Here is a 12,151-nt window from a genome sequence, read left to right as displayed (position 1 = left end):
CCCTATATACAATATTCGTACAGGACTTGAGCATGCGGCGCTAATAACTGGCACTTACGCGAAAAATGTAGGCCAGTTCGGAAGATTAAAGGCGGCTTAGAAGTCCAGATAGTCATCGATTGCATCTTCTCTTGGTGTGAGGTAAATGGGACAAAAATTTCAGTCCTGAAACGCGCCGTTTTAAAATCTGCACCTGACGGCATGGTATATTACTTAGGCCAGCACGCTATTAAGTAAATAACTGCCTACGCAGACTCGGGGTTACGTTCAACAAATAAATAAAATTCCAAAGTCATATTTTAGATATGACTTTAGAATTTTATTTATGATTCTTGCATCAGAAGTTTTATTTCCAGAGCGTTTTTGGTGTAAAATACGCCTCAACATTTGCTATTACATAACTCCTTAATTATAATCAAACACACATATTGTGCCCATGCGTAAATGCCTTTTAAGCAAGCGCCAGCGATTTGCCTCAACGTATACAGGATAGGTCTCTGAAATCCATTTTTTGACGGTACAATAGTTCTCCTGATCGAATCTTCATTCCTAGCGGTGCCCCAACTTCCACATAGTAATAGTGCTCGAGTGTGAAATATTTTTTTCATAATGACCAGCTTAAGGATCTTACTATGGTTCACAAAAACGATTTGAGCAGTAAGTTTTTTTTTATAAAGCATTCGCGGACAAGACAGATTCATTCCGCGTATAAATTTGCCCGTGCTCCTATAATAAGATTACCAGAAAAAGACAGACTTTGCTGCCCATCGTATTTTCACTAAAAGCACATTGAAATCAATCTTTAACCCAACCTCGACACGTACCGCTCCTTTAGTCTGCGATAACCTCTCCATTCTTTCATCCCGGGCCTCAACAACGTTAAGAAATTACTACTGCAGTACTCTTCCGAAAATTCACCCGCGAGTCTGTTTGTGATATCGTGTACCGGTTCAGCCAGTCGGCGGTACTTCGTGCTTCTTTGCCTCGTTTTTCCTCCGGCCATTGTCCTTGGGTTACCCAACGATTCATCTCCTCGATCCGCTTTCTGAATTTGTTGCCCAAAAAACCCAAAGTCGTTTGCTCTGTCCGTCCCGCATCAGACGGCTTCAAGCAAGCTGGGCGAAATTTCATTCGTCACACAATATTACTATAACGTAATATTTCAATGGAAGTATAATATATTGACCATATATAGTTGTAGAGGATTTAATGCCAAGGAATTTGCTACGGGTCGTTATAAGCAGACGAATATTTTTCATGTTATAGTAATGTAAATAAATTTCTTGGATAATTTGAAATGTTCGTTAGTTTCTACTTACAATAGAATAGGCCGTGCCAACTTGGTACGGCCAAAATGTACCTAAAGAACCCTTTCGGTTTCTCTATTGCCGATTTTGATTTATTGAGCAGACGTTGTTACCTTTAATGAAAATGTATCAAAAGTGTACGATTGCCTATGATAGCTAGAGGTATATATATATATATATATAAGCAAGGAACTAATTCATTGAATACTAGCACCTATTCCCAATAGTAAAAACAATCTTCACTTAATTATCGCTATCTTACAGACGCCATTATACTAGACAAACATGTATTATAAATGCATATTCCGGTGTGATAGGATGTGTACTTTAGCCACCGTCTGTGCTACCGTCGATTCATTTCGACATCAGCTCGTACCATATTGACGCAGGTATTCCTGCTATATCATGTAGTTCTTCAATGTTAGCTTTCAGATCGTCAGCATCCTTCAAGTAGGTATTCTATAGCATCAATTGTTATTATTACTATGTACGGTTATTCAGCTCCTGTCAGTGACCTACGATTATCATTGGTAGTAAGTTTGCCACAACTAGCCAAAGGTAAGTTTACTTAAAGTAATGCACACAAGGTCCTGTGTGTTCCACCTAAATGTGATCCTCAAATCGACTGGTTCTATCAAATCTAAACGCTTGAAAAACTTGCAAAAACCACCTCGTCCCTACATTCACTTAATCCCATAAATGGTCATTTATTTTTCCAAGGAAGAGAAAGTATTTCGGAAACCATTGCGCCTCATCTATCCTCAAACGAATCAAACGCAGATGACACTGAATCCTTATATTACGCCCGCGTCAAACTTACTTAAAATAATTCGTTTGAAGACAGTGAAGATCAATTGATGCTTGATCTTATAATTTGGCAGAAAAACTGCTCTGGTGAGTCTTACAATGGAATGTTTTTCATATATGGATTAGGTATTAGGATGCAGGCGATTAAGGCTTACTGAAAATGTACTGTGATAGATTATTCATACCTCCTAACTCTCAATAGTGCGATGACGTTTTTGAGGTTAACACTTCACGCACATCTAAGAGATTTGTCAGGTTGTCAACGGCATTATTTTTTCTTTACATATTGGAAAAGTTAGTGTGTTCTTCGCTGGATAAGCCAGTTCCATAGGCTCGCTATTGCAATTATCTTCACGCTAAAGGTTTTTCAGTGTTTGTTAAGAGGCCTTGTGCCATAGAAGAATGAGTGTGTGGCGTTCATTTGCTCAAGTCTATTTTAGTTCAATTCAATTCATAGGACCAGCTCGAGTCAGCTTTGAGTTGAAAGTAATAGTCATATGCGATTCCGTACCTACACATCCTTATACAATAAGATGTGGTTCATACGGTCCAACAGATACGTACTTCGGACGGATACGTCATATCACCTATAAAACGCAGCGAAATCATATGAATAGCTTCAACAGTATGGTTGGGATCTCCCTTGATATCCTTGCAAATTCAATTAGGTGACGCTTTCGTAAATAACAAGACCACAAGCCACACTTACATACAAAGAACAGCTCTAGCGATATGCTCGCCGTTGTCAACATATTACTAACTACCACGGTTCACACGGTTACGGAACCATAGAGTTGTATTTATTACCATCAAAGGTGATGTATTATTTACCGGTCTCGGAGAGGCAGCATTAAAACGTGAAGTGAATCGAAGCAGAAAAATAGCCTGCTGAAGACTTAAGGCGTCAAAGGTTTGTAATGCACTTCGTGCGTAACACAAAGTTGACGAGCAAATTGTCGTCTTCTATGTCTCTTCGTTCATCCGATCCTGCTCGATATTTCTCGAAAAGTCCTTCGACCGCTGCGGGAAAGCCTTATGGCCGAGGAACAGTGGGGTGGTACGAAACTTGCGCAAATATCAACATCACGTTCAATGCTGTCATGACCAGTGGCAAGAGTCATTGCGACCGAGGCAGTATTGTTGGCGGCACCGACCGATCAGCCAGCCAGCCAGCCAGGTCTGCGATCTCTGCTTCTTCCTTGGCTCGCGTCAAATATTCGATGGCGACCTTCGGACGGATATCTTGTTCGTGTAGTTTCACCCGCATTCCGTGCCTCGGTGCACGCCGTTGCCAACTCTGCGTCTTCCAGTAGCTTTTACACGTTTTCTCTTCTGCGCTCGCTTTCTCTTCGTATTTCTTTCTTTTGCGTTTATTCTCATGTACGCTCTTCGTAAGCTGGGTAAATATCTGTACATTCTAGACTTGCCCTTCCTCTTTCCCTTTCTCTGTAACGATCGTCGAAGTCGGTCGATGCCCTCAGCAGAACCGCGTATCCGCTACGCGTCCTAGCGCTTCGTTTTCGCCTCCCCTTGCTTGATGTCCTCTATCTACAGTTCCAGGGCATGTCCCTACTGGTCTGCCCAACTCTACCACTCCAGCAGCTGAAAGTCTCACTCGTCACCGCTACCGAGGGGTAAATAATATCTTACCTAATACTCTTCTAGGATGAGAGAGTCGATCTAGTCGTGTCCCTCTCGCAGAATCTTCTGCTGCCGCAGCCTCGAAGCAAAGCGAAGGTACTGCGTATCGTCGATGACGATAATGCCAGCACAACGCTGCTGTTAGAAATAACAGTAGCCTTGTGATATCGTCACCGTCGGCTTCCTCTGGTATTTTCATTTCCATGATCTCTCGTCATCCAGTGCCACCGTTGTAGTGAACACTAGGAGGCAGATGCCGGCCTTGGACCGAACCATCTAAGGTTTCTCGTACGGACGGCCCATATTGCATCTCGACGGTGGTCCTCTCTCAGCAGCTACGGCAGTCAAAGGTCTGACCGAGACGAAGCGGTCGAAACCCATTGGAACCCATCTCATCGCCCTTCATAGCACCGCTGGGAAATACCACATGTCTTAGTGTCTGTTCTTCTCGTTTTCCCTGTCATGTCCATGTTGTGCTTGACACAGCTTACACTTAGCAGAAGAATCCATGCTAGGCCAGAAAAGTGGAAAGCATGCTAGACCAGCACAAAAAGTTCAGCTTTTAACCCATGGTATACCCCGCCATGTCAACAAGTGTTATGTACGTGCAGTGCAATCCTATTTTAGAAAATCGATGGGCGCTTCTATTAGTCGGGGAGGGAAGGCAGTTGCTCCTCTGGGTGGAAAAACGATTGCTACCCGCCCGGCTGATTGAGACTCGTTGAAAAACTGTGTCGTCCCTTGCACAACGCACAGAGACACAACGATGTGTTTGGTCGTCTTCATTGTCATGATCGTTGAATTTCGCGTCTTTGTTTCTCGCATTGGTTGACATCAATACAGAACAGGGTCGTGGTTCCAACCACGAGACCCGCCGCGACCCATCACTGCTACTCTGAAACACCAGCAGCAGCATTAACATCTATAGCAGTCGGTAGTGAATGCATTCCTCGATTGCAATCCAGACGCATATCTCCTTTCCTACCAGAATGGCGTCATGCTTTACCCGATGCCAATGGCTGAATATATTAATAAATGATTTGTTGTCGGTGAGCATGAACATGTCCATGTGTAATGTGCTTGCACATGTATGTATGTGTCTGTGTATGTTTATCATTATGCAAGCGGAGATACGACGATTGGCGGCTCGCCGAGCGACGCGACTGCACAGTACAAAAGCCTTATCGAGCGAACTAGATGCTATTCGCTCGTTTGCCCGCGCCCCCTGTCCAACTGTAGCTGATTGCAGCGCCAAGCGCCGCCTTCTAACAGGCCAGGACAAAGTCTCAAATGCTGCTTCCGTTGTTATTACTATTGTTGCTATGGTTGCCGTCGTTGGAACTCTTTGAACCGCAACAAAAGTATGACCGAGAACAACCCCTCAAAAGACTTGTTTTTCTAGTACGGCATCACAAGTAATAGAATGCCCGCTACTTCTACAATATTATATTCATTCATGTGCGCGGCCGATTCAGACGACCTAAACGTACACGTGCCTGAGACGCATGCTATACTGCGTCATCGGATCAGATGAAAAACGATCGGAAAAGTAACAGGGGAAGCAAGCATTATCGAGGGGTAAAGAGGACGAAACGATAATGATGATAAAGCGCACTGAGCAGTAGACGGACGAGAAAGCAAGAAACTAGTCCGATTCGCGTAATGTGCTAACAATAATAACGATACATAGCGAAACATTAAAATAAGAAAGACCAACAAATCAGGGATATGAACGGAAGCAAAGGTCATCGCTGCTTGAACTTCGGTTTTAACGCTGTGTGTGGTACTTGGCAACGACATTATGGCTGAACGATGGAACATTAGACTTTTTTTTTTTTTTTTTTTTTTTTTTTTATTATCTTTACAAGTAGAACTGTGGGTACACGATCTTCTATACGTATATGTGTTGACTAATGGCAGCTGATGAATAGCTACGTTTGTTACGGCAACCACACCTATTTCTGATGACTTAACGGATATATCGATAGATAAGGTGTCCATCGTCGTTATAACGGCTGTAGTGATAGAAGCAGTCATATACCTGGACCTTACTTGTTGCATTTTCGCGTTTTCGTCGATATTTGTGCAGGTCGCTGTAAAAGGTTCACTCGGCTAGCGGGTCAACTGTCTGATTTAATTCACTGTTGCTCTCATTGGGATCTTCATAAAGCAACCCACCATGACGAACGCTGGTTGATGGTGTAGCTAACGCCGTCACGCTTCTGTCTCTAAGATACTTGCCATTGAAGTGGATGAAGACAGAATAGACACGAAAACGGTACACGCAGTACATTAACGCAGAATACGGTAACCGACTGCAAACAATATGGCCAACTTCTAACCTGTCTTCTTTTAAAAGCCTATCCCTGTTTATAATTTCCTTCATCATAAAAAGCGCCCATCTTGACAGAGACAAAGGATGCGAATGCTTTTCTTCTTCTTCTGTTGTCCTTGCCATTGGAAGAACGCAGGTTTTCCCTTAGCAGTTTGCTGCTAGGCCAGGGTTAGCCGGTAGCTTGGCGGGCCACAGTGTCAAGGAGAGTCGATCGCAGTTCACGACATTCATCACTAACAATACCGGAAATCGGGACCACAAGCTCATTATCCAGTTGCGACTCTGGAACCGGCAGATAGGTCAGTAAACTGATGTCTCATAGGTACTCTAGCAGTGGAAAATAAGCCGATGATTACGAAATAGAAAATGATAATTATACAGAGATGAAGCTCCTAAATAAGGCACGCGTGGAAATCTATATTATTTGTGGAACTGGCAAGATTAGCCTTTTATAATAATTGTAACGCTGCTTTTGCTTCGGCAGAATAAGTACAGGACTCCGACCCAGGAGATTTACCCAGTCTAAGCATTGGCTGGGGACACAAACACTTACGGTTAAGGTTCTTCGTCGTTAGATATTTTCATAGCATTTTTATTAATTAAATGAACAAGAAGCCACAAAATACATTTAGTAATGGGGTATATGCAAAAACGTTGAGATATGTTTTATCTTCGAGCCCAGTCGAAGGGCAGGATCTGGGTGACTGCAATTAGTAGCGTTTGGCAAATAAAAAAGTTACAATTTTCATAAATGGTTTATATGAACATCTTGGCCAAACTAAATAAATGAACATAAAATTTCGATTTACACTAAATAGGTGATGATAATTAATTTTTTTGGTTTTTAATTTGCACTTTTTGCCATTACTGCTGATTGACGTATCACCAATCCTAAAAACTACTCAACGCTTTTCACAGTTTACAGCTTCATCCCTCATACGATTGGTCAGCTCTTTATAATAGATAACTATATACCGCGATATATATTAAGATTACGGAAGGAAGAAAATCAAATATTTTGACGAGTTCGATAGTTGTTGCATTTTTGGTTTTCGATTTTCTAATTAGAAAGCATACCTTGAGAAACTTTACCCACTACTTGTCAAATGAAAGGCCTATTACACAGGCCCCGATACTGTTTTTGGAAAGGATCACAGCAACCTGCACCGTAATACAGCATACTTGTTCATGTCTTCTACACTCTTACATTCATTATGTTCGATGTACAGGTAGGTAGAGTCTCGTATTAAATTATAAATTTTGCCTATAAAAACAGTAATGGCAGACACGAAACGCTATGTTCGTATTATAAGTTTGCACATATTACGGGGTTAGGGACTGTCTTCTGAAAGTGTCGTAAGCTTAATATTAATATAACTTAATAGTAAATATAGAATTCATTTATTCCACGGTTCCTGTGTTGCGTAATGTAATATAATTCAATTATCCAATTAGTAATAGCTCATTAACAATCGCACACTACTACTGAGGAAAATGCCCCTAGCTAACTAGCGTTGAAAAGAACGCCCCACGCGAAGATGTTCCCTTCGCAGTAGTTTTAGCGTCCCATTTCAACGTATCTTCTTCCATTTAGTTTATTGGTAATGAAGTGCAACTGCAGTCTATTCTGTTTACTATAGACGACCGACAGGACAGTATTAACCTTTACTAACATTATTACCAAAACCGTTTGTTTCGTTAGCTTGCGACAACTCCCTAGAAAATCTTTGCGGTCAGGATAATACAACGACATTTTAGGATCTGCGTAAACGGAAAATACTCGTACGCCAATTCAGATGCCTCAGATAGTGTTGTCGTTGGCGGCAGTGGCTTCGTTTACGAGACAACAGCTCTACTGCTACAGTCGAAAAACTGTTGCGAGAGCAAAGCAAAACATGTGATCTCTGCCAATTTGGAGATAAGTCAAAGGTAAGACGGGGGCAGACAAACAGATTTAGACAAACAATGCCACCGTGAGCAGCAGCATGATGGGGAGGAAAAAACAGTGCTGGTCACCATTGCAATTGCTCATCGCTGTACAATGTAGACAAATGTCTCTGGTAAATAACAATTACGTGAAAGACAGACATGTTGGATTTCATTTTACTTCGGTTGCTGCCTGTTGACTTTGCCTGTAATCGCACACGTCTGTGTGCAGTCAGTCGGGTTGTTTGGCCATCGCCGCCGTCACGGCGGTTTGGGTCCTATTCGGTCATAGTGTTACCGCTAGCTGTTCCATTGTTATGACTAGAGCCTGTCGTGTACAGCGGCTTACGTTGTGACCCTTCTTTCACTTGTCTATAATGCATTCAGTTGTGTGAGAAACGTGTGTATCAGATTTTTATGCACAAGGGATTCACGAGTAGAAGATGAACGACCAGGCAGGAAACGAGCTGAGAAATGTTAGTTTGCTTTGTTCATAGGGCTGTAGAATGCTGTCATCGTTTTTTTTTGACTTTTTCTATCTTTGGGTAAGGATTCGATAAGAACGGTAGAATGTACTATGGTTTTATATTGGTTCAGTCCAAATAATAATGCTAAATCGCATTTATCAAGGATGTAATAGTAAGGCATTCGATTCTAAACTTATGCTATTGCTACGTTTTTTTATATAATTATCAGTTTGCTAGTAATGGCCGTTGGCTTCATGTTCGTACCCAGTTGATGATGAGTTAAAGTGGTACAATAAGAAATATATTTATACATTTATAGCGGTGATAATAACAACAGTATTGTTTCTTGTTGTCAAGTTATCTGTTACAAATCAGTGAATTATTTATTCTAAAGTTACGAATGGGGTCTTAGGCTTATTTATTGTATAAGTGGTTTATATTCGATACTGGACGGAAATACGCTGTTTTGAACTGCAAGCCAGCGTCTTGAGCAATGCTTAACAACAATTATGGTAGTTCAACTTGAACCGTTTACCTTCAGGCTTTCGCTCAGCAGATCGTATGGACTGGTACATTATCATAGAGAGCGCTCGATTATCAGAATACAGTGTGGTATTTTATAGTTGGAAAGTTTTTAAGGATCAATCTGAATCGCTAACTTAAAACTCACTTACTAGCCTCTGGTGGAGGAGTCGGGCTCTTGTTCTATCTGATTTCACTCATGATGAATACACTGTCCCTGTGTCCTAGGTTTGATCGTTCTTGATGACCCCCTAACGGGCGACCCACCCGTGACTAAATCTCACTACTTTACGAAAAATCATACTTACTCCAGTTAAGTGCTTATACGAGTGATGGTAGCATAAGCATCTTGAGCGATTCGATTCGTTACCTCGGCCTGCAGATGATAACCTTCTCGGTATTTGCAATTAATAGTAATTCGAAACGGCCTCCTTTTTACAGGAATACTTTCCTACAGTCAGACAAATTAAACAGCGTGTTTCGTTGGTTGAAGCAGCAGATCGTGACGCGCCTAAATTTAAAAACAAAATGAACACAGCCGTAATATTCACGTCACGCGACACGATATGTGCCATTGAGCGAGGAAAGCGCACATGGCAGTTTTGTGTATCATCTCTCGAATCATAAGCCAAAAAAAGAGATATAACGAAAGCATAATAAAAGTATGAACGCTTTTAATTATTATTAAATTAATTAACGTTTTGCGAACGTCGCATTTTAAAAAGGATTCAAACGTACTTTTTTGTGGAGCACCTTGTTTAACGTTATAAATACATAGCGATACTTGTTTTTCAAGAATCCGCGTACTTCATATACATGTTTCGCGCCATCGTGGACTGTCATGTTTTTCGTCCGCGCAGCGCCGCAGTGGTAACGTGTCTGCCTACTAGACGTAAGCATCCGTGAGGTGACCCGACTTTGTTAGACACACCGCCTTTCGTGCTGGAGGTTGCCCGTCTGAGACGACACTTAACGACAGTACCAGACGTGAAACTTAGAACAGTTACTTCAGACTTCGCCATTTGAAAATCTACAGAAATTTACGTAGGCTTTTTTTTTCTAGTATTATTCTCTGTATACTTCGCAGCTCTGTACTAATTTTGAGACCTCGCGCGTGATTCTCATGCTCTAGAAACCTCTTTCGTCTGTCTGATTCTATCAGTTGGTCGTAGCCTGTTACGCAACGATTTATGATAGTTAGCTGCGCGTGGATCGTAGGTAACTATAACTAGTATGCTTTTTTCAGAATTATTTTTTTTTGTTCGCTTACCATTAAAATTGCTATTATTACGTCCACTGGTCACCCACGTGTCCGCAGTAACCTCAGGCTTTTCAAGATACCATTCAGGCTTATTTTTTTACCATTTTTATGTCTTGCAGATCTACATATGCAGTACCTTCTCTGGTCTTTCATTACTTGACGTATCTTAACATCGACGAATATCACCAGCTAATTCCTCTGTCTTGGACAACGGTTCTTGCACGATCTGCACGAAAGTGCATTTTCGATGAACAAGTACGCGCATTCTGGCATAGAGCTATTCACAGCTAATTTTTTTTTTTATATAACTTTCATGTAGAACTATGTCGTAACTTCTGACATATCTATTTATTATTTTTTTTGAGTTCAGCGATAACTTGAGAGCAATAATAGCAATTCGAGCTGACCTATTTCCGCGCTTTAGACATTTCACCAGACCTTCCATATATGACCATATTGCAATGGTTCTGACTCATTTTCCTGTCTTCAGCATGCGATCAATTGCTTTACGTGTGACTAAACCGGCTACCGTTATTAGTCCATACAGATATTCAGTTTATAAAGGTCGTTTTCCATATCTAGAATTTCCATTCAGCGTATGCAATATTCAGGCTGATCGAGTTTAATAGTCTATTTTCCTCTCTATTAAAAGCTCAGCTTAATGGAAACTTGCAGTTAAGCATAGACCGTAGCAGTCGTTTTTCAGTAATCATTACAGCGGTTATAAATATTTGTTAATTCAAGTTCTTTTTTCTCTTTCCGTCAAGTTTAATTCGTTCAAAAAAAAAAGTTCTTGTTCAGTTTTCATACCAAACGCATTGATGGCGCAGTGAATTTCCACTCGTTTACTTATATTTTATTTAGGGTGCCCTTTAACCAGCTAATGCGTGTTTCACGTTCCAAATATGAACAGGTCCGTCTGCTCTATTTTACGCCACCTGCCAAAGTTCCGATACGGTATGATCAGGTAATTTGAACGTCAAACGTCAAACATGAAATAATAATATGTCTGTTATCCAATGCATACTGTATTTGCTAGCTGTTTTTTTCATATGGAATTGATACCTAAGCCTTTATATAATTACTAAAGGCAGCTTTCTTTTCTGAATGCTATGAATATGTATCTTTTTCTACTGATATTTCAATTCCAGTTATTTGGTAGCCCTCGTAACTCCTATACTTATCTCAAACACCAAAAGAATCACATCATAATTCTGTATCTATTCTATGTATTATATTCCATATTTCCCGTATATAAGCTTGAGTATCGTTCCAGAGTTTGCTCATCTTCGAGTTGGGGGCACAATCGGCGTGTAAAACACAAATTACCTCGTATTTCTTCAACTAAAGCCAAGTTCAACGGTTGTGATTTTTATAACTATAAGAAAGCATTACCTCGAAAATGGATTGCCGGTAAGCTACTGCTTCCAGCTGTGTATACAGGGCGCCAGCTATGTATTGGGGATTTTTGTACCGGTTTTTCGTAGCAAGCATGCGTCAATCCGCTACCTTCAGTATGACGAAGGCTTACTATTCTGGAACAAAGCCGCGAATTTACCATAGATATTATTTTTTTTACTTCTTAGTCGATCATCTCCGCTCCGGAATTTATTTAAACCTCATCGCAGACATTTTGTACCCATGAAACTTCAATAAAGACTCGTTATAGCAGCGACAAATAGTTCGTCTTCAAAATATCAGAGAGGGTTAGCTATTCCTCAGTGCAGTATTATTGTGCTAGACAAACCTAATTGAGATGACAAACCTCGTTGATTAGCTGAAATGGAGAAGGCATTTTGATTGAGTGAGATACTGCGAAAGGAACAGAAGCGGATAACCTTATAAGTGGATAACAGCATGACGGGAAAGCACAGTAGGAACGTTT

General features: G+C 41.0%; 2 long non-coding RNA genes across 4 annotated transcripts in view; one reads left to right on the top strand and one right to left on the bottom strand.

Moving 5' to 3' along the window:
- LOC147755434 (uncharacterized) overlaps positions 1 to 9,526 on the bottom strand; it is a 25,598-nt gene extending 16,072 nt beyond the window's left edge. Inside the window, exon 1 of the long non-coding RNA XR_015328323.1 lies at positions 9,158 to 9,526. This is a non-coding gene — a long non-coding RNA (uncharacterized LOC147755434). The remainder of the gene's footprint in view (positions 1 to 9,157) is intronic.
- Positions 5,645 to 12,151, top strand: LOC147755433 (uncharacterized). Of its 3 annotated transcripts, XR_015328320.1 has the most exons (5): positions 5,645 to 6,389; positions 7,793 to 8,019; positions 10,386 to 10,521; positions 11,180 to 11,233; positions 11,543 to 12,151. It is a non-coding gene; the product is annotated as an uncharacterized LOC147755433 (long non-coding RNA). The 3 variants fall into 3 exon arrangements; XR_015328321.1 differs by lacking the exons at positions 5,645 to 6,389; positions 7,793 to 8,019 and adding an exon at positions 8,071 to 8,492; XR_015328322.1 differs by lacking the exons at positions 5,645 to 6,389; positions 7,793 to 8,019 and adding an exon at positions 9,758 to 10,049.

The sequence above is a fragment of the Varroa destructor genome, unplaced genomic scaffold (assembly GCF_002443255.2).
Source record: "Varroa destructor unplaced genomic scaffold, Vdes_3.0 BEIS01000005.1, whole genome shotgun sequence".
NCBI classification, from domain to species: domain Eukaryota; kingdom Metazoa; phylum Arthropoda; class Arachnida; order Mesostigmata; family Varroidae; genus Varroa; species Varroa destructor.
Note: the sequence above shows the minus strand (reverse complement) of the source record. Positions and strands in the feature narration are given on the sequence as shown.